This window comes from Microtus oregoni, unplaced genomic scaffold (genome assembly GCF_018167655.1).
Source record: "Microtus oregoni isolate MIOR12 unplaced genomic scaffold, Mior012 000004F_ref0000308, whole genome shotgun sequence".
In the NCBI taxonomy this organism is placed as follows: domain Eukaryota; kingdom Metazoa; phylum Chordata; class Mammalia; order Rodentia; family Cricetidae; genus Microtus; species Microtus oregoni.
In genome coordinates, this window is record NW_024543063.1 from 60,611,239 (window position 1) to 60,633,030 (window position 21,792).

Consider the following 21,792-nt stretch of genomic DNA (forward strand, 5'->3'; position numbering starts at 1 on the left):
GGTGTGTATGCCTTTTTATCATGCTTGAGCGCCCTCAAAAATCACACTGGGAGAAGTCCGCTTCCTTTCCCAATCTCATAAAGCCAGGACCTCTGGTTCTAGTGTACTAACCCAGCATAGCACGAAGGTCAGATACAAGCGGCTGAAGAACCCTCAGGCCAGGATGGATGAATGTGTGACACATGTGGACAGCAAGGAACAGTAAGACCACGTCAACCCCGTGAAAACACCCTATTCAGAACTGCTCTGATCACCTCTGAGACCAGAGACAGACACCGCGGGTTGAAAACTTAAAACCCAGGACCCTAACTCATCGGAAGTCAGAACACAGAGGTGACCTTTCTTTGAAATACACTTATGAAATTTTCTGCTTCGTTTTCTGCTGCTAGGGTTCAATCTCAGGCCTAGTGCAGGCTAAACAGACCCCTCTTTTACTGAACTATCTCAGGCGCCTTCTGCTAGAGGTGGAGGAAGACCATCCAGTACCTTTGGACACAGCTTTTAGCAGAACCTCAACCCTCTTTTATAATTTCAAACTAAGCCAGTTGTAGTGGATCATGTCTGGAACGCCAGCACCTAAGAGGCTGATACAGGCGGATTTGAAGCCAGCTTGGAGTACATAGCAAGTTCTCAGTCAATCTGGACTATGAGATCTTAAAATACATACATAAAAAGTAGCAAGGCATGGTGGTGCGCACCTTTAATCATAGCACTCCTGAGGTGGGGGCAGACAGATCTCTATGTGTTCAAGGCCAGTCTGGTCTACCTGTAAAGTTCCAGGACAGCCAGGACTACATAGAGAGACTCTGTCTCAAATAAAATAAAATAAAGCAAAGCACAACCAAAAAAGTTGTAAACTACCTTACAGAATCCCATTCACACAAGGCTTCATTACAGTAGAAGAATCAGCTAAAGCTGGGAAACATGCTAACTTCTGCTTTAGGGGAATGCTAAACTATGTTTAACTATGTTAAACTGTTCCTAACTATGGAGTACAGAGTACAACGAAATCATTAAATAAAACAAGAACGCTCTACAAAATGAACCAGAATGGGCTTAAACTAAGAAAATCAAGTTGTAGGATAATAGAGAAGGGGGTAGGGCCCAGATTGGGAATGCATAGTTTCTGGATCTAGGGAAATGGCTCAGAGGGAGAGGATGCTTGCTGTGCAGGCTTGAAGACCTGAGCTGGAGTCCTCAGCTCCCACAGAAAAGAGCAGGGTGTGAGCATGCATCTGTAACCCCAGTGCTGAGGGACAGAGACTGCTGTATCCTGGGAGCTCGCTGAACAGCCAGCAGCATAACCAAAAAAGGAGCCCGAGGTTCAGTGAGAGGCACTGCCTCGAGGGAATAGAGCGAGGAAGCAGGACACCTGATGTTCTACTTTGTCCTCCACAAGAGTATCTACCCGCTACACACTCATGCGCCACACACTCATCACACACACTCATACACCACACACACTCATGCCCCACACACTCATACCCCACACACACTCATACATTACACACGTATGCCCTCCCACACTCATACACCACACACACTCATGCCCCACACTCGTGACCTCCCACACTCATGCACCACACACACCAAAATAATGAGTTTGTAGCTTCTTTTCTCTTTCTTCGTTTTTTTGTGTTTCAGACAGGGATGCGGTATGTAGCCTTAGCTGACCTATAACTCGCTAAGTAGACCAGGCTGGCCTCAAACTCACAGAGATCCACCTGCCTCTGCCTCCTGAGTGCTGGGATTAAAGGTGTGCACCACGATATTTTTCTTTTTTAGTATTTATTTTAATTGGAAGCATGTGTGTGTGTGCCTGGGTGTATGAGTGGGCTCATGTGTGCAGACATCCATGGAAGTGAGAAGAAAGGTCGGATACCCTAGAACTGGAGGTACAGATTATTGTGAGTTGACAAGTAGGTGCTGGGAACTGAATCCAGGTCTTCTGGAAGAGCAGCAGGTGCCCTTAATCACTGAGCCATCTCTCCAGCCCCCATAATTTCTTTTTTTTAAAAAATATTTATTTATTTATTATGTATACAATGTTCTGTCTGTGTGTATGCCTGCAGGCCAGAAGAGGGCACCAGACCTCATTATAGATGGTTGTGAGCCACCATGTGGTTGCTGGGAATTGAACTCAGGACCTTTGGTAGAGCAGGCAATGCTCTTAACCTCTGAGCCATCTCTCCAGCCCCAGCCCCCATAATTTCTTATACACCCCCCCACACTACACATACCATACACACACACACCACACACACCCCATACACCATACCGCGCACATACCACACACACTACATATACACCACACACCATACCGCACGCACACCACATACACACACTATACATACCATATACACACACCACACACACACCTCATATACACACACCACATACATACACACACCATATACACACCACACATACCACATACACACAGGTAACAATAATAACTAAAGAAAAAGAAGCCATGAATTTGAAAGGAGGACATAGGGAGGGTTGGAGAAATGAGGAAGGTGAATGATATTTTAATTTTTTAAAAAGTATAAAAAAAATGAAACAAAGCAAATGATTGGCTGCTGATAGAAAGAAGCACTAGAAAATTAGGTAGGCTGAGGGGATGCCTTCCTGTCATGCTTTTGAATTTTAAGGCAAGAAAATACAATTCCTATTCAAAATATAGAAAAATTTATCTATCTATCTATTTATGTGTTTTTGATAAAGGGTCTCTCCATATAGCTCTGGCTGTCCTGGAACTCACTATGTAGACCAGGCTGGCTTTGAACTCATAGAGGTTTATCGAGGATTAAAGTACTGCACCTCCACACCTGTATCTGGAGCTTGCTAACTCAGCTAGACTGACCGACCAGCCACCTCCAATCCTCCTAACTCTCCTCTTACCCAGATTACAGGCCAGGCTTTTACATTGGGCTTGTGTTACAAGCTGAGGTCAAGAACTTTGCCAACTGAACCAACTTCCCATCTCTCCCTTTATACATTCATTCATTCATTTTCGATTTTTAGAGACAGGGTTTCTATGTGTATCCATGGTCATCCTAGAACTTGCTCTGTAGACCAGGCTGTCCTCCAACTCACAGAGATCCACCTGCCTCTGCCTCCTGTGCCGGATTAAAGGTGTGTGACACCAACACCTGACTTCTTATTATTTTTGTAAGACAAAGCCTCACCACACATGCCAGGCTGCGTTCAGACTTACAGGCATCCACCTATGTTAGCCCCAAGGGCTGTGATTATAGCCATGAGCCACCATACCTGTACAAAATACCTTCTGAAAACTGTGATAAGAAGTGCACATACAATCATTAGGATCAAACAGATCTGAACCCTCTGGTCCTATCTCCTCATCTGCTGGTGAACTCAGTAGGTCCCCTAGCCACCCAGAGCTTTAGTTGTCTGGCTGAAAAAATGGGGTTAACACTAGTTACAAGATGCTTTGAAAATTAAGTAAGGACGGCTATGCAAAGCGCTGTGCACAGAGCGACTGCTGAGCAGGCATTCCCTGTCCCTGAGCCCTGAGTCATCCTGCTTTCAGCAAGGGACCTTTGCTGATGAGCTCACTCTCCACACTCCCTGTCCTGTCTGCTCTTCTTCTCCTTCTATCCATGCTGGGTTGCTTGACCAAGCACTTCACCAAGCTATACCTTCTCCTATAGGGTACTTGGAGCCAGTCTCATTGTACAGTCCATGCTGGCATCAGGATTATGGTCCTCCTGCCTGGGTTTCCAAATGCTAAGATTATAGGCATGTAACACTGCCCAATTATCAATGGAACTGTTCTAATGCCACATGTGGTAATACACACGTGTAATCTCAACTTTCACGAAGCTAAGGTTAAAATGATCCACGGGAGCTGGGCAGTGGTGGTGTGCGCCCAACACTCGGGAGGCAGAGGCAGGAAGATCTCTGTGAGTTTGAGGCCAGCCTGGTCTACAAAGCAAGTTCCAGGGCAATCAGAGCTATACAGTGAAACCTTGTTTCAAAAAACCAAAAGAAAAAGAAAAGGCCAAGTGTGGTGATTCAGGGCTTTAATCCCCAAACTCAGGAGTCAGAGGCAGGAGGATCTCTGTGAGCTTCAGGGCAGCCTGTTCTGGGCAACATAGAGAGATCCCTTCTAAAGATGAAAGAACAATACAGTAATAGTGTAAAGGACAGCAATCGCTATCATCTAAGACAAGGGACTCAAAATGAGAAGGCACTGGTGACAGGGTGAGTTTGGTCCCTCCCTTAACCACACTTAAGAAACAGGCCTAAAATCACAAACCACTTATCCTAAATGCACACAAACTAAGACTTAAGTAAATGAAATGGAGCTGGGAAGGCATCTACCAGGGTGCCTTGTGGGAGGCTGGACAAAACAGATGTAAAGACGACACCAAAGGCCAAAGCTGTACACAGCATCAGTGAAGACCAGTGAGGATGAGAGACAGCTTCGGATTGGAAACCCCAGTGTCGCCATTATTCTGCAACCAGCATCAGGCAGATCCAGACCTTCTGGAAACTTCAGAGCTCCACTGGCATTAGCCCAATAATCCTATACATTCTTGAACCTCACCCCTTGAAGCTTTCGTTCTTTAGGATGTTGTCCTTGCCTGGTCTACACATGCATCTTTCTATAAATGTCACAAATGGAGTTAATAAGAAAATGCCATGTCCCTTAAGCCACTAGCACCATTTCTTATAAATCTTACACAAGGGCAGGGTGTCTTGGTGGGGTGTGAAGTATAGATTATATTGGGGACTGGCTTTAGAGAAGGATATAACGAACTGTGTAACAGGCAGGGCTCAGAACCTAGTGAGGTGACACATACCTATAACCCCAGAACCAAGGAAGCTGAGGCAACTGGGTTTCATAGTGAGGGCCAGCCACCAGGATTATATGGGCAAGATCCTATGTCTAAGAGCAGACAAACAAACTCAGGGTGGTTCAGAGATAGAGCAGTTACTTACCTAGCATGTATAAGGCCCTATATTCCCCTGAAATTTTTTATTTAATTTTTAAATTTATCTACTATTGTTTATTTTGTATATGTGGTGGGGGTAGAGGCCAGAGGAACTACACCTGGGAGTCAATTTTCTCCTTCTGCCATCTGGGTCGCAGGACTCAAACTCAGGTCATCAGCCTTGGCAGCAAGCCACCATACCCTCTGTGCTGGCTAGTTTTTATGTCAACTTGACACAAACTACAGCCATTCAAGAGGAAGGAACCTCAGCTGAGAAAATGCCCCCTGACAAACTGGCTTGTGGACAAGCCTATGGGGTATATTCTTTTTTTTTTTTTTTTTTTTTTTTTTGTGGAGCATGCTTTTATTTTTATTTTTTAACTTATTTATTTATTAAAAATTTCTGGGGCTGGAGAGATGGCTCAGAGGTTAAGAGCATTGCCTGCTCTTCCAAAGGTCCTGAGTTCAATTCCCAGCAACCACATGGTGGCTCACAACCATTTGTAATGGGGTCTAGTGCCCTCTTCTGGCCTTCAGGCATACACACAGATAGCATATTGTATACATAATAAATAAATATTTAAAAAAAAAATTTCTGTCTCTTCCCCGCCACCACCTCCCATTTCCCTCCCCCTCCCCCAATTAAGTCCCTCCCCCTCCTCAGCCCGAAGATCAATCAGGGTTCCCTGCCCTGTGGGAAGTCCAAGGAACCCCCACCTCCATCCAGGTCTAGTAAGTTGAGCATCCAAACTGCCTAGGCTCCCTCAAAGCCAGTACGTGCAGTAGGAACAGAAACCCATTGCGATTGTTCTTGAGTTCTCATGGGGTATATTCTTCATGGGTGATTGAAATGGGAGGGCCCATTCCACAGAGCCTGGCGGTACCTACCATCCCTCGGCTGGTGGTTCTGGATGTTGTAAGAAAGCAACCTCAAGCCAGTAAGGAGCATTCTTCCAGGACCTCTGCTTCAGCTCCTGCCTTGGGCGCTGGCCCTGACTGCCTTCTATGATGAACTGGGATTTGGAAGTATGAGATGAAATAAGCCATCTCCAAACTGCTTTTAGTTAAGGTGTTTTCTCACAGCTATAAAATCCTAACCCTTTAGGACACTCACTGAACCATCTCACCAGGCCAGTAATTTCTTAAACTAAGAAAAGTCTGCGACTTTAGAAACAAGGCATGCAACTGAAGGGCCCCGAACTTCAGGCATAGTGTACTGAGAAATCTGTGGTTGGTGTGGATGTGCGAATGTAATTGGCCTCCATAACCTCACAGGGAGTGGTACTATTAGGAGGTGTGGCTTTGTTGGAGTGGGTGTGGCCTTGTTAGAGGAAGGAAGAGTGTCACTGGGGTGGGGGTGGGGGCTTTGAGGTTTGCTCCAGTGTCTCAGTTGACTTCCTATTCCTTACAAGATGTAAGACTCTCAGCTACTCCTCCAGCCCTACGTCTGCATGCTGCCTTGCTCTCCACTATGATGATAATGAGCCGAACCTCGGAAAGTGTAAGCAAGCCACCCTAACTAAATGTTTTTCTTATAAGAGTTGCTATGGCCGGGCGGTGGTGGCGCACGCCTTTAATCCCAGCACTTGGGAGGCAGAGGCAGGCGGATCTCTGTGAGTTCGAGACCAGCCTGGTCTACAAGAGCTAGTTCCAGGACAGGCTCCAAAACCACAGAGAAACCCTGTCTCAAAATACCAAAAAAAAAAAAAAAAAAAAAAAAAAAAAGAGTTGCTATGGTCATGGTGTCTCTTCCCAGAAATAGAAACCCTAACTACGACAGCTGTCTAATTTCTTTCCTTCATCATCCTTTCGACCCAGGAAACTAGTTCCTGTCCTGCCATCTAGCATCTACTACATTTGAGGCATTCACACCCAAAATTCACATCCATACTTAAATGCTAGGGGCTGGAGAGATGCCTTAGTGGTTAAGAGTACTTGTTGCTATTGCACAGGGTTCAAGTTGCAGGATCTACATGGTGGTTCACAACCATCCATAACTCCAGTTCCAGGGGCTCTGATGCCCTCTTCTGAGCTCTTCAGGCACCAAGCATGCACACGGTGCACATATAGATGTACATGTGGCAAAGCGTTCATGCGTTAAAAGAAAAATGAATAAATAAAAAAAAAAGTTGGGGGCTGGAATTGTAGCTCAGTTGGTAAGAGTGCTAGCCTTGCAGGCACGAAACCCTGGGGCTGATTCTTGGCATAGCATCAACCAGATATTGGGGTGCAGGCCTGTAGTCCCAGCACTGGAGAAGTGGAGTTCAGAAGAACGCATATGCAAGGCCACCATCGCGGTGAGTTCAAGCTCAGCCTGAGTCACGTGAAACCTTGTCTCCAAATAAGTGAACACTGCTTAGGGCTGAGGGCTCTGCTTCATGAGGCCCTGGCTTTGAGGGGGAAACAAACAAAACCAAAATTAAAAATTGTGCTTCATCTGCAGATTTTTACCTAAACTAAAATGATAAACGTGTAAGGTAATAAAACAATGTATGATTAGCCTGTGATTAGCCTGTGGGGCTGTCGGCTTGGTATGGGAGATGACTCTACAGTCAGAGGTGACACAGTTTCTCTCATCCTCTCCCCATGCTGTTTCTGACAGCTTTATGAAGCCCAGGCTGGCCTCAGATTCTCTATCTATGTATCGGTGAATGCTGTGAACTGATCCCCCCCCCCCCCACACACACACACACATCTAATTCCCAAGTACTAGGATTACAGGTATAAACCACTGGACCTCAGCTCTTGCTTTTTTTCTTCTTCTTCTTATTATTATTATTTGCTTATCCATTTTTGTTATTTTATGTGTATGGGTGTTTTGCCTACTTGTATGTCTATGTTGCATGCATGTGTTTGGTGTCCCTGGAGGCCCGAAGAGGGTCCTTTGGAACTGGAGTTACTGACAATTGTGAGCCACCATGCGGGTTCTGGGACTCGAATCTAGGTCCTCTAGAAGAGCAGTCAGTGTTTAACCTTTGAACCATTTCTCCAGCCCTTCTGCATTTTATATTTGTTTGTTTGTTTGGTTTGCTTTTTATTTTGCAACAGGGTCTCGCTAAGTTACCCAGGCTGGCTTTGAACTCTTGATCACCCTGCCTCAGCCTTCCAATTACCTGAGATTCCAGGCCTGCACGACCAAGTGCTGGCTCAGGAACATATCATTATACGTAATGAATAAACCCGACGGGAGTCATCTGATTTAATGTGGACACTGTGATTCAGCGGAGGGGGTTTTACCTAAAATCCCCACCCTACCAATTGAAGAATGGCACCCCAGAAGGACTCAACTCTGCAAGGTCACGGTACTGCTGGCTGTGAAGGGGGGGGGGGGGGTTCAAAGAATGCCTCTGAATTCAGAGCTCTTTCCAATTCAAAAGGGATTGTGATCTTTGGCTAACAGTCACCTTTTTCAGGCACCATGCCCAGGGACAGGGCTTGAAGTTTGACACTGAACGCTTCTCTCTTGGTCCCTTTTCCCACAGCAGTCCCATCACCCTCCCATTCAGCAGACACAAAGACGGCACAGGACTGCACAAAGAACCCATACACAAGATAAGTAGGGGCTATTCTGTGGGTAGTGTGGGGATGGGAGCTAGTCTCTCAGTGGGGTGGAGGGGCAGTTTTCCTGGGCCAATTGACCGGATGAGTCATCAAGGTTTATCCCATTATTTAATGTCACCAGCCACAATGACATCGGCCCGGCACCACTTTACCTCCTCACAGCAGGGTCTGGCCTTGAGCTGGCAGCACCCAGAGAGGGAGCAGAGGGAGGAAGCCTGCTTGCAGCTCCTAGTGGCTGGCTGTCAGCTTTCCCAGCTGACTCAGCTTGCCACCACCCTCCTGGGCCACCCGCCCGCCTCCATCCTCTTAACTTTCCATTTCCAGGCCTCTCGCGGCTGGCTCCCGGGGAGGGAGCGCCCCTCCCGCTGCCCCGGGCGCCTGTCTGCAGCCCGGACTGCCAGGGCAGCATGCCCATTGCCTGGCGGGCTGGTCTCGGGACAATTACGGTCAGCTGTCACCGAGTACGGAATATAGGTCAAGGTGCTCTCGGAAGGGCCCAGGGGAGGATCACCTGACCCGGAGGTGTGGTGACTCAGCGGGAAGGATGGGGAGGGAGGGGCGGCTGTGGAATCTCCCTGCCGGCGGGGCCAGCAGGAGAAAGAGGAGGTCAAGTTGCCTGTCTGGCTGATTATCAGCAGAGGAGGAAGAAGCTGTTGGAGACCGAAGGAAGGATAAGATGACCTGTGGTGACCTATCTGAGGTGGCATCCAAATCCCCTCCAGAGCAGCTGTCAGCCCACGAGCAGCTAAAACCACCCGCCCCACACCGTTCTCTGCGGCTGTGAACACCTCATTAGCCACCTCCCTGCCAAAGTGAGAAACCAAATTAACATCCTGGATCAATCCGGACTCCATCCACCCAGACCTCCTGAGAAACCAAGGCCACTGGCGTCTCACACAGAGGCAGCCACCCGTGTCCGAGGCAATCTGATTATGCCCTCCTCCATCCCGATTTTGAATATGAAAATCACTAACCCATTTTATTGTAGGTGTCCACATGGCAGGAGGCTTCTTTCTGGGGAGAGGCAGCAGCTGCTAGCTCTGTCCCAGACTCACTTCCTCTGGCTCCAGCTGCTGGTTCCTACCCGCCAAGCAGGGAGTTTCCTCATTCTTGGGGTTCTGGCTAGCTGAGCTAGCCACCCTCATCTCCCACCCCCAGCCGCTCACCACCCTCTTCTGGTAGTGCTGCTGGGACTCCCGGGTTCCATGAGTCACAACCAGGCTGGAGACAGACAGCAGGCTTCCTTTATTAAATCAGCCTCCTGCCCCGCTCACCACAGAGGGAAGCTATAATTACTTGTTTGGCCCAGCTCTGAGAGCTGAGTGAGCCACAGACGATGCTACACAGGAGGGAAGTTCCTGATTTTTGCATCCATCTAGTTCATGGCCACCCCTTTGCTAATAAGCATAACTGCCAGGGGTTAAGGACCTGTTACACAAATGTCAGATGCTTTGCCTATGTAATGGGGTGCCTTGGGTCAGGACACCCAGGGCTGATAAGGCCAGCTATATACATGCTGCCAGGAGTTTTCCGTTGTTTTGTTTAGGATACAAAGGCATTCTGCTACTTTGCCAGAGTCTATACTTGATGAGGCAGGCTGGTTCATTGCTGCTTTATAAGAGATAAAGGAAAAGACAGTAGGACGTTGCTCTGCGTGTCCAGGTTATGGCTGTTTTATCTTTTAGGCACAATAAGCACAAAATCCTGGACTTCTCAGCTTCCTGACCAATCTAGACAAATGTTTGAAATGTGAAAAATCAGTTTGTTACAAAATTTTTAAAAAAAAAGCAAAAAATCATGAATTGCTCCATTTCTTGTTCATTCATTCATTCTTGCATTCAGTCATCCCAGTAACATTTTTGGGGGTCGCCTGTGTGCCAGACATTACGAATACACAAGTGCTAAGTCAACAAGATATACATAGAGTTATTCAGGTCAAAGAAAACACAATAAGTGACTTATAGACAGTACAGTAGAGGTAGTGTGATTAATAACAGAAAAGTAGGAACAGAAAATGGGATTTTTTTATAAATAAGGAATTTGTGGACACCTCAACATTTGAGAACAATATGTAAGTAATCTAGTGATTACTGAGAAACGATAACTAATTATAACTTATAATAACTCTCTGAAAAATTTTAAATCCTATAAGTTTTGTTTATAAGCAAAATTGTGAGTACATTTCAAACATATTGGATAAGTTATAAAGTAAAATAGGGCCAAAGGCATTTGGCCCTTTGTATGGTTTGGACAGAAGAAACTTCCTTCAAGGTTTCACTGGAGTGCTGGAAAGAGAGCTCAGCAGGGAAGGGTGATTGGTGCTATTGCAGGGAACCTGGGCTCCGCTCCCAGCACCCACCTCTAACTCCATCTCCAGGGGATCTGATGCCCTCTTCATTAAATGAGATAACCGAATGGTGTCAACTGGGAGAGACTGCACAGGCACCCTGCACTCCGCTCAGTCCTCCAGGTCCCCACCCAACTACCAACAGCTACAAACCTAAAGTGAACACAATGAGTTACCCTTTAGAACCTTTCCAGTTAGGAAGAATACCAAGGATAAAAGGATACACACCAACAAGGTCATGGCTGTTGGGATTGTAAATTGGTAAATTCATACTGCTTTCCAGAAGACCTGGATAAAAATGCCCAAATCTTTTCATTCAGTTGGTAACAACCCAACCATCCATGGGGGTGTGGGGAGGGAGGAGAATAAATAAATATGCATGGGGCACAAGAAAGGGAACTACAGTATAGCAGCAGGAAGCAGATAGAGCCCAACTCTACACAACAACATGCGTGAGTTCTAGAAACATATATATATATATATATATATATATATATATATATATATATATATGGGAAGCATATATATATGGGAAGCAGTACATCCCAGAAGGCTACATGTAGTTTCCAGAAGGCTACATGTAGTTTCCAGAAGGTAACATGTAGCAGGGTATTCTCTTAAGTAAGAAAAAAACAGTATTTCTCTAAACATACATTTTAGGAAAATAAAAGCAAAGGAATAGCAAACCCAAGATTCAAGATGAGCAGGAAAGGCAAGGTAATGGAGGAGGACCATGGGTGACGGGGGAGGGGGTATCTGCAGTGGCCTCAGCAGATTCTAAGCACATAGGCAAATCTAAATGATCAGATATGAATTGTGGAGGATTCAGCCAAACCCGGAAGGCTGTGGAGAGTCAGAAACAATGAAAAACCTCATTCGTTTGGGTTCAATAAAAAAGAAATAGGAAGCCAGGTTTGGTGGCACAGGCCTTTAAACTCCATACTTGGGAGGCAGAGGTAGAAGCAGAGGCATGCAGATCTCTGACTATGAGGACAGCCTGGTCTATAATGTGAATTCCAGGACAGCTAGGGCTGTTACAAAGGGAAACCTTGTCTGGAGCCTCTGCCCTCCCCCAACTATAAAACCTACCTTACCCTTGGGACTGGGTAAACTTGACCCTAGATGTGAGGAAACCTTTGGTCCATCAGCTCCATCATGCTGTGAAGCATCAGAATTGTCACCTGGGGTCAGGGAGTACAGTGGCTTTACTGCAATCAGATCAGGACATCCTCAGCCTGGTCACGCTCCCTGGCTGTCCTGGAACTCACTCTGTAGACCAGATTGGCCTCAAATTCAGAGCTCCACCTGTGTCTGCCTCCCCCGCGCTGGGATTAAATGCAAATGCTGACCCTGGCCTTTGCCAGACTTGCCCGTGGCACTTCCTCTGGGCAGGACTTTCATTTCCTCTAAGTGGTACTCTCAGCTAGCACTAGTCTTGACCTGCCCAGGTACTGCCTGCGGGATGCTGGTGTGGACGGCAGAGCTCCTTCCATCTGGATCTGTGAAGGACAACGCAGGGGCTGCAGTCTGTGGTCCTGGCCATCTTCTCTTCTGCTCTGGTCAGTTCAGGGGGCAGCGCTCTCAGGGAGCCAGCTGCCTGCTGCCATGACTCTGACCCCTGGTTCTCTTTATCTTTACAAGAAAGGTTCCTCCAGACCCACACAGTTAGCACCAGCCATGGGAAGACATTGTCAGTTCTTGCTGACGGGCATGCTTCGTGGGCTGAACTCTGACAGGCTGACAAAGGACAGTCGGAGTCTGCTGGGCTCGTGCTCTCATGACTCTGGGAGCTGCTCCCCCAAACAATCATCAGTGCCTGTCTTGAGGATGCCTGAGCCAGGAAGGCTCCTGATCAGCACCTCTCTGTTTCCATTAGCTTGAGTGTGCAAGCCTCTGTTTCTATTTGTACAACAGCAGCAACCATATTGCCCTTTCTTAAGTAAAAAGCACTAATGAGAACCGTGTGACCCAACAGAAAACAAACAAAAACGCTTAGAGCAGAAGCAATTTGAAGCCCTTGTCTGAATCCTTCCTTGTGTCCCCCTTCAGGACAGTGTCCGGAACATAGTGGGCGCTCAATAAATAGGTAAGCTTGGTGATGGTGGTGGTGATGATGATACTAGCATCAACTGCATCTTGCCAAGGGTGGTGATTAGACCTTATATGGATAATCCCAATTAAATTTCCCAACAACTCAGTGAAGGTGATCCTATGGTTATTAGTCCCATTCTGCAATTCAGAGAAGTCAGTAATTTTCCCAAGGTCACACAGCCAAGTAAAAACAATTATTATCCAAGTTTTATGAATTGGCAAATTCACAGGTTCAGAACCTAAAAGTAGAACACATGTGAGCCTGGTGCCCAAGGCAGCCACAAGAAGCGTGGGATTTTGATATCTTCCTCATTCTAAGACTACAGAATTAAAGGGCACTGGCCTTGGGGAGCTAATTTCAATCTGTATGCAGGAAGCATACAGTTGGCCTGTTTGCTTCTAAGAATAAGCCAAGAGGGCTTTATTTTTCCAAATAATAAGATTAATGGTATGTGAGTGGGGGTGGAGGCGAGGGGGATACCTGGTCGGGTAGTGTAGGATAGATAAACCTGGTAGACACAGGGACTGTGCAGAAGGGAGCTGAGGAGGTATGTAAGAGAAATGCTGATAGTCTTGCTGAGAACTGCGCGTGTGCGTGTGCACACACATGCACACCCATATATGGAGGGATGCACCTGCGTGAAGGTCAGAGGGCAACTTATGTGGGAGGAGTTGGTTTTCTACTTCCATTACGTGGGTTCTGGGAATCAAAATCAGGCTCAAGCCTTGGCAGCAAGTGCCTCTACCCAGTGTGCCATCTTACCAGACCAATTTATTTTTGTCTTTTTGTGATGAGAACATGCTCTCTCAGGTTGGGGTTAAGAGCACTTGGTTGCTCTTATAGAGAATCTGGGTTCACTTTCCAGCACCCATATAGCAGTTAACACTTTATTGCAACTCTAGTTCCAGGGGATCCAATACCTTCTTCTGGCTTCCTTGGGTACCGGATGAACTTGGTACACAGAGATACATGCATGAATACAAGTAAGATAAAAATCTGAAAACGGAAAGTATGTTTCACCTGTACTAAAACAACAATAAAAAGAATGCATTGTATACTACTTACATCCTTGAAATACAGATTTAAGGGACTGGAGATATGGCCCAGTGGTTTAAAATGTCCACCTTGGCTCCAGATCACCCAGTTTGTTCCCAGCAGCCACATTTTGTGACTTCAACTCCAGAGAATCAGACTGGCCTCTCCAGGCACCTGCACTCACACACACACACACTCATGCACATACACACGAGTGCACATAATCGAAAGAAGTAAATATGTTTAAAACAGATAAATAATGATAAACACATGTAATCCCAGCATCCAAGAGATGAGACAGCAGGGACCTAAGTTCAAGACAAGCTTGCGGTATAAAACAAGACCCTGCTTCTAAAATGAGTGAATGAATGAAAAACGACGTGAAGTGGGGGTGGAGGAAGGTTGAGAAAAGGTCATGGGCTGGACTCTCTTCAGCAACACAGCTTCCAAGACCACAGCCTGAGCCAAGGCTGCAGCTTTCCCGGGCTTGGCTGGTTTACTGGAGATGAACGGCAGCCCCCAGCCTTCCCAGGGCATGGCAGCCAATGAGCCCGCCTCGCAGCTGGGGGCAAGTGTTTGCCTTGGCAGTTGGCAGCACTGCCTGCCTCCCAGGCTTCCTCAGCAGAGAGTCATTATGCAGTTTGCTCACATGCCCTATGCATTTTAATGAATGAGTCAGGGGACAGACTCAATTTGAAAGAGGAATCGTTGCTCTCAGAGCTGGGTGAAGGGCTCTCAAGGGATGGTCTAGCAGCTTGGATATTACAAGAGGAGGAAAGAGGGATGCAATCTCCATTTAGGAGAGAGAGAGAGAGAGAGAGAGAGAGAGACTGGGGAAAGAAGGTGAAGAGGAAATAAGGGAGGGAGGGAAAAAGAAACCAAGCGAGGGAAGGGAGAACACAGGAGGGAGGGAGGATGGAGGGGCAGAACTAACTGCCTGGAGCTCAGGAAACCGTCCTGGAACACATTGCTACCCTGACGCCCCTGCTCCTTCACCCTCCATTTCCTTGCTCCAAGCATTTGTTACCTTTGAAGCACTCGTCCACTAGACAGGAAACCTTTAAGAAAAGAGAAGCAAGACTCCTTGTATAGAACTGAATCTTGCTCAGGTTAGAAACATTATTGGGGGGGGGGGGGGCTGGAGTGATGGCTCAGTGGTTGAGAGCACTGACTACTCTTCCAGAGAACCAGGTTCAATTCCCTACACCCGCATAGCAGCTCACAACTGTAGCTCCAGTTCCGGGGCATCCAAGACCTTTACACCAATATATATGTAGGCAAAACACCAATGCACATTAAATAAAAGTAAATTTAAAAAGGAAGGAAGAAAGGAAGGAACAATATGGTGGATCTGAGAAGAGAGAGGAACAGCGGTTGTCCTGTCACTCTTTCCTGGAAGGCAGGAGTTGTTCCATGAAGATCAAGAGTACCAATTCTCCAGCACTTCCTACTGGCCAGATGCAGGGCAGTGTGGGTCAATTAGTATCTCGTCAAATTCCCATGACCGTACCAGGAGGCGGGTCTTGTTATTGTCACATTTTTTAGAGGTGAGGGAACTGAAGTGGAGAGAGCAGCTCGTCCAAGGTCACCCAGGGATTTGAACTCAGCCCTGTCTGACTCCAGAACTCCTGGCAGCTCTGCTCTGCGCTGTCAGCCAGCCCCTGGCCAGGGAATGCTGGGGAAGGCCTTTCCCTTCCCAGGCTTCCTTCCAAGAACACTCTGAACCCCCAGGAGGAAGGGGTTGGTGTGAATCCAGATGCAGTCAACGCCAAGTGGCCTGGGAGTGGATCTGAAACCTGCCCAGCACTGAGCTGTGTGGCAAGCCCCAGAGCCCAGGGGCAGCAGAGAAAGGAAGGAAGCGCAGCCCCACTGCGGTTGGCTGGGGTGGCTAGCCTGTTCCCAGGCTGTATACCACAAAACACAGGGCAACAGATGCTCAGCAAATGCCTGTGTGGGAGTCCAACTTACCTCTTACATGGCAGGCCGGCAGGCAATGTCCCTGAATTACTCAACAGAACCATCTTGGCTTTGAACTTTGAGCCAGGCTCTGCAGGAACAAGGCATGGGGGTTGGGATGGGGTGGCACTCAGCACCATGAAAAGGATGTCAGCCATCCACCCTACCCCCCAAGTGGGAGAACACAGACTGGGAAGCAGCCAAGAAAACAGAAAGCCGCTCTACACCCACATTCTCCCGGATTTTTACAGCTGGAGGGAGGAGGACGCACAAGCACAGCAGCACTCGGGGCTCTGGGCTCCGTGCCTGGAGAAAAGCAAGGCCACCTGCTGTGAACTAAACTGGACACAACAACAGTAAGCCTCTTCTGAGCCTTGCCTGCCTTCCCACCCTCCAGGACTCCAGATCCATGACCACGCTTGAACCCCCACCACCTCCGTGATAGGGAGAGGCTACTCCTGTCCCCGCTGCAATGAACGGACGGGCAGAAGGCAGAAGGATTAGTAACATACTATAGTCATTTGTGTTCACTACTCTGGCTCCCACGATGAGGGGTTTTCCCCAAACACACTTTCCATCCTAACTCCTTGTGTATGGCGATGGAATGGTTTCTCTGATTGGAAAAAACTTGGGAAGCCTCTGGTTGGTCTCCTCAGCACCACCTTTCTCCCAGGCTCAATCAAGAAGCTAATTCTGCTCTCACAGTGTGCTCCCTTCTCCACACTAGTGGAGTGGAAGTTAAGGTCTACTTTGGCTCACTGCCATGCCTCTCATCTTCATGTGTTCAGAACCTAAATACAGAAAAGGGATGCTTTTTTTTTTTTTTTGGAAAGATTATTTGGAGATTTCAAGCACGCTTAGGGGGATGTTTAAGCTCTGTGGAAACCACCTCCATCTGACCCTCTATCTTCTCTCTATATCCTGGTGAGGGATGCTCTTGGCTTCAGGACCAGGTTCTCTTGGAAGAAGGCAGAAGGCAAGACTGACTCCTCCAGCTTTTTTGTCGTTGTTGTTCTCCTTATAAGCTTGTGATCCTCTTGCTTCCCCCTCAAGAGTCCCCCTAAGCCTACTAGTGCACCCCACCATACCCCAGCCTGTTTGCTTGTTTTCTTTGGCATGTCCCTCCTCCACCCCGTAAGGAAAACCAAGTTTTATACTCAGCTACTTGGAATAAACGGAGCCAGTCAGGAGAGGGTGTTTCTGGAGTGATAGTGTCCTGCCCAGACACCACCTGCCAGGGCATCCACAATGGGTCCCTGACATGACCGACTGTTACCGTCCCAGACTGTTTACTCAGGAAACACACCCTGGCAGCTCACCTACACCCAGCGTCAGACCTTGTACAGCCCATCAGATCTGCAGAGAATCCTGGACCTGCTCTGGGTGAGTGTTGGCAAAGTCCTCTGTGCAACAGCTCTGGGCTATGAGTTCCCTCCCTCCCTGCAAAGTGGCAAGATGGGGCTGGCTGGTGGGCTGATGGTTCAGAGGCTCAGAGCACTCCACGACTCTAAGAACCGAATAGAGGAAGAACTGCCTGAGCAACCACCGAAACTCAGCACCAGATCTGGAGGAGAGGAGGGATTTCCAGGGGCAATTGTATGACAATGGGTGTTTGTAATCAATCGTTTAATCCACAGATGGATTGATTCAAAATTTGAACAGACTTGATAGTCACTGAAAAAAACGAAGAAAGAGTAGTAGCCTACGGGTGTGCACCATCATACCCCAGCTTGTGTGCTTGTTTCGTTTGGCATGGCCCTCCCCCACACGAGATACCTTAATGTAGGGCGGACATGGAACTATGGGAGGTGGTGCTAGCTGGAAGAAGAGGTCACAGGAATGTGCCTTTGAAAGTTCTGTCTTGGCCTTGCCCCCTTCCTGTCTGTCTGTCTGCTTTCTGGTCTCCATGAAATGAGCTGTCTCCTTTAGCATGATACTCAGGTCCATAGCAATGGAGCCAGCTGCCTGTGAACTATAACCTATGGAACTATGAACAAAATAAATGTTTGTGGGACTCAGGGGTAGATCTCAGTGGTAGAGCTCTTACCTACTACGTGTGAGGTTCTAGGTTCAATCCGCAGGACCAAAAGACAAAAACAAGTGATAAAAACACCCGTCTTTTCAGCTGTTTAGGCCAGGCATTTGTTACAGCAATAAAAATGCGACTAACCACAAGCTGGGCTCCATAGCACCTCCAAACCCCACCACTGGAGAAGGCGAGGATAGGAGGATGAGCACCAGGCCAACCAGAGTGACATAGCTTTGAAAAACAAAGAACGTGAACTAGGGACTAGCCAGGGACCAGTGAAGAGAAGTAGTGTCCCAGGAGGTGTCACCGGGCATCTGCAGTAGCATCTTCACCTTGGCCAACTATACCCATCCACTGGCATTTTGATAGCTGTCATGGTAACAGAATGCCATACAGTAGGCAATTTATAAACAATAGGATTGTTTATCTGTTTGTTTGTTTGTCTCCTGGTTCTGCAGAATGAAAAGTCTAAGAATAAGGCTCTAGAAGAGCCTCTGTGTCGTTGTAAGATCATTCATGGATAGATAAGCCAGTTAAACTCACCCTTTCTTTCTCTCTCTCTCCCTTTCTGTCTTTTCTTCTTTCCTTTCTCCCTCTCTCCCTCCCTCCTTCCTTCGTTCCTTTCTTTTTTTTTTCTTTTCTTTTCTTTTCTTTTTTTTTTGAGACAGGGTCTCAGTGTATAGCCCTGGCTGTTCTGGGGCTTGCTAGGTATGCTATGTAGACCATGGTAGCCTTGAACTTACAGGTATCCACCCTCCTCTGCCTCCTAAGTGCTAACATTAAAGGTGTCATCATGCCCAGGCCCTACTCCCCCATAACTAACCTAGTCCCTTGATAAACCCTTAGGAGGACAGAGCCCTTATGACCTAATCATCTCTCAAAAGTTTTACAGTAGCAATTCAATGCCCACACGTAGAAGCTGCATATGTAGTCACTGGCAATGAACTTGCCCACCACTAAAGAAGCCCCAAGTTTCATTCCCAGCACCCCCCAAAAAATTAAAGGTGGGTTTTAAACATTCAAACCATAACCTATCTCTACACCCACCTAACCTGTGTGAGCTATCCTCCCTCAATCTCTCAGCGCAGAAAGATCCAGCAATCCCAGACAACATTAAGAGGGTTTCATTTTAGTTGGCCACCAGGAAGGTCATGGGACCCACGGATGGTCAATGGGCCTTTTTCTGGGTCTCTGGGCAAAGAAAAACATTGTATCTAAAATCTGAAAGGATACATGGACGAGAATTGATACATTGATGCTGTATTCTTGTTGCAGTTGCCTAAGATTAAATTTAGTAAACAAAACTATAAGAATTCATGTTCTACATAAATGTCTGAATCCTGAATCCATCCATGGGGGGTTTGTTTTGTTTTGAATAGAATCCAGTATCTCATGCACACCAAGGAAGTAGTCCACCAATATGACTTTGATTTTTTTTTTTTTAAGACAGGGTCTTTCTATATAGTGCTAGCTGTCGTGGAAATCACTGTGTAGACCAGGGAGGCCATTTCTGCCTGTCTCTGCCTCTTGAGTGCTGGGATTAAAGGTGTGAGCCACCATGCCCACCTCTAGGTCACTGCTTAAAAATGAGTTCCTGAAGCCAGGAAGTGGTGGCATAGGCCTTTAACCCCGGACCTCAGGAGGCAGCAGCAGGCGGGTCTCTGTGAGTTTAGGGCCAGCCTGGTCTACAGAGTGAGTCCCGGGACACGCAAAGCAATTACATAAACAAACCCTACTAAAAAAATTTTTTTAAAAAGGCAGATGAGCTCCTGAACTGACATTTTGCTCAAAGACATTTTGTGTTGAATTTTTCTGTCACTTGCTACCCAAAGAAACTTGTTAGTTACCACACTAGTCCTTTATTTTTTTATTATATTTTTGGGACAATTTTATTAGTGTTAAAACCCTGAGGGCAGGCCAGTCATGAACCTCAGCAGCTGCCCAGAGAAGGATAGAAACTTATTTATATCATAGAATATGGAGAAATTGAGTTGGTACCCAATTAGAAGCTCCCCTAACCTTCATTGGCCAGGAGGAGGTAAAATGTAACCAGTATCATCCTGCTACAAACCCTGTGACCTTCAACAGCAACCTGCCTGCAAGATATACTGGTGCTACACCGGCACAGATGCTATGGTAGGAACCAGCCACTTCTGGATTAGCTTGACGGCCCACTCCCCGTCAGGGAACCCCTACCTGGCACTGCTAAAGTGGCCAGGAACCTGAGACCACACAAGCCATGGGATCTGGGGAAAACTTGCTACTATTAGTCTGCTTAAAAACCATAGCAATAAAATGACTCCTAATGACATATTACTGTACTGCACAGATGATCATCTTAACCCTCATCAGAGAGGCCTCTTTTTGATTTTTGGGACAAGGTCTCATGTAGCCCATGCTGGCCTCAAACTTGCTATGTAGCTGAGGCTAGCCTTAAGCTCATGACCTTCCCTCCTCTCCTTCTAAGTGCTGGAATTATAGGTGCATATCACCGTGTTTGGCTACTGTATACACCATTCAACAACTAGAACTTAGAGAAACCGAGGCACAGAGAAGATATGTCATGTAGTGGAGATAGGATTTGAATTGATCTTCTAGTCCCTGAAGCCTGCATTCTGCCTACTGCTTAAGAACTTAGGAGAAACCTGAGTCTCCTACTCAGCTCAACCTCTCACTTTAGTCAATGGGATTCTACTCACTTGGAGGGGAGAGTCCTGATTCCCCTGAAGCCAGAAGCTGAGTAAAGAGTCTTGCTATTCTCAGTACCATGTACCCTTTCTTGATGTCAAGGGCTTGGAGGTCTGTAAATGGCTCAACACCTCCTGTTCCTTCAGGGAGACACTTCAGCGTCTGCACGGCAGAGCATTGCTTCCTTCTTAGAAGGTAAGGGGGCCTGATAAGATACAAGCACTACTCAGGCCTCTCCGGGTTGACATCCTGGGCTACTGTGGGTCATGACAGTCTTGCAGCAAGGAGTAATGTACCAGGTACATGGTAGGGACAGGAGACATGTCACTGTGTAAGAAGGAAAAGATACAAAAAGGGATACCCAAGAACTGGGTGGATTGCAACTGGTTGAAGATGCAATTCAGTCATATGACTTTTGAAAATGGGATAAAACACTAGGTGATGATGGCACATGCCTTTAACCCCAGCACTCACGAGGCAGAGGCAGGCAGATCTCTGAGTTCTAGGCCAGCCTAGAGCGAGTTCCAGTATGGCCAGGTCTACATGGAGAAACCCTGTCTCAAAAAAAACAAAACAAAAAGGGACAGGAGACACTAGAATATTGGGGAGTTGCTTCAAAACAACCTAGAGACAAAGAAAGTAGGGGAGACACTGATGAACCAGAACTGGACATGGGCTAATAATTGTAGAAGCTATATTATGATAACTAAATTTTTTAAATATTTCTTTGGAGGTGTATGCGTGTTTATATGTGTGACTGTGAAGGACAGATGACACCTTTTAGGAACTGGTTCTCTCCTTCCGTCATGTGAGTTCTGGGGACTGAATTAGGGAGTCAGGTTTGGTGGCAAGGGCACCATCTCACTGGCCCTATAGCAGAATTTAAATTGTACCAAATAATTTAATTTTGCTTTTGTTCTTCAGGACAGAGTTTCTCTGTGCAGCTCTGGCTGTGCTGGAACTCACTCTGTAGACCAGGCTAGCCTTGAACTCAGAGATCTGCCTGTCTTTGCCTTCTGAGTCCTGGAAGTAAAGGTGTGTACCACCACCACCCTGCCAAAAATAATTAATTTTTAAAAATATATTTACTTATGTATTTGGATGTTTTGTTTGCATGTAT

General features: G+C 46.9%; 1 protein-coding gene across 1 annotated transcript in view; it reads right to left on the reverse strand.

Annotated features, from left to right (window-relative positions):
* Chd9 (chromodomain helicase DNA binding protein 9) overlaps positions 1–9,566 on the reverse strand; it is a 183,744-nt gene extending 174,178 nt beyond the window's left edge. Inside the window, exon 1 of the mRNA XM_041649401.1 lies at positions 9,500–9,566. The gene's annotated coding sequence lies outside the window, so the exon portion shown is untranslated. The remainder of the gene's footprint in view (positions 1–9,499) is intronic.
* Positions 9,567–21,792: the final 12,226 nt, after the last annotated feature.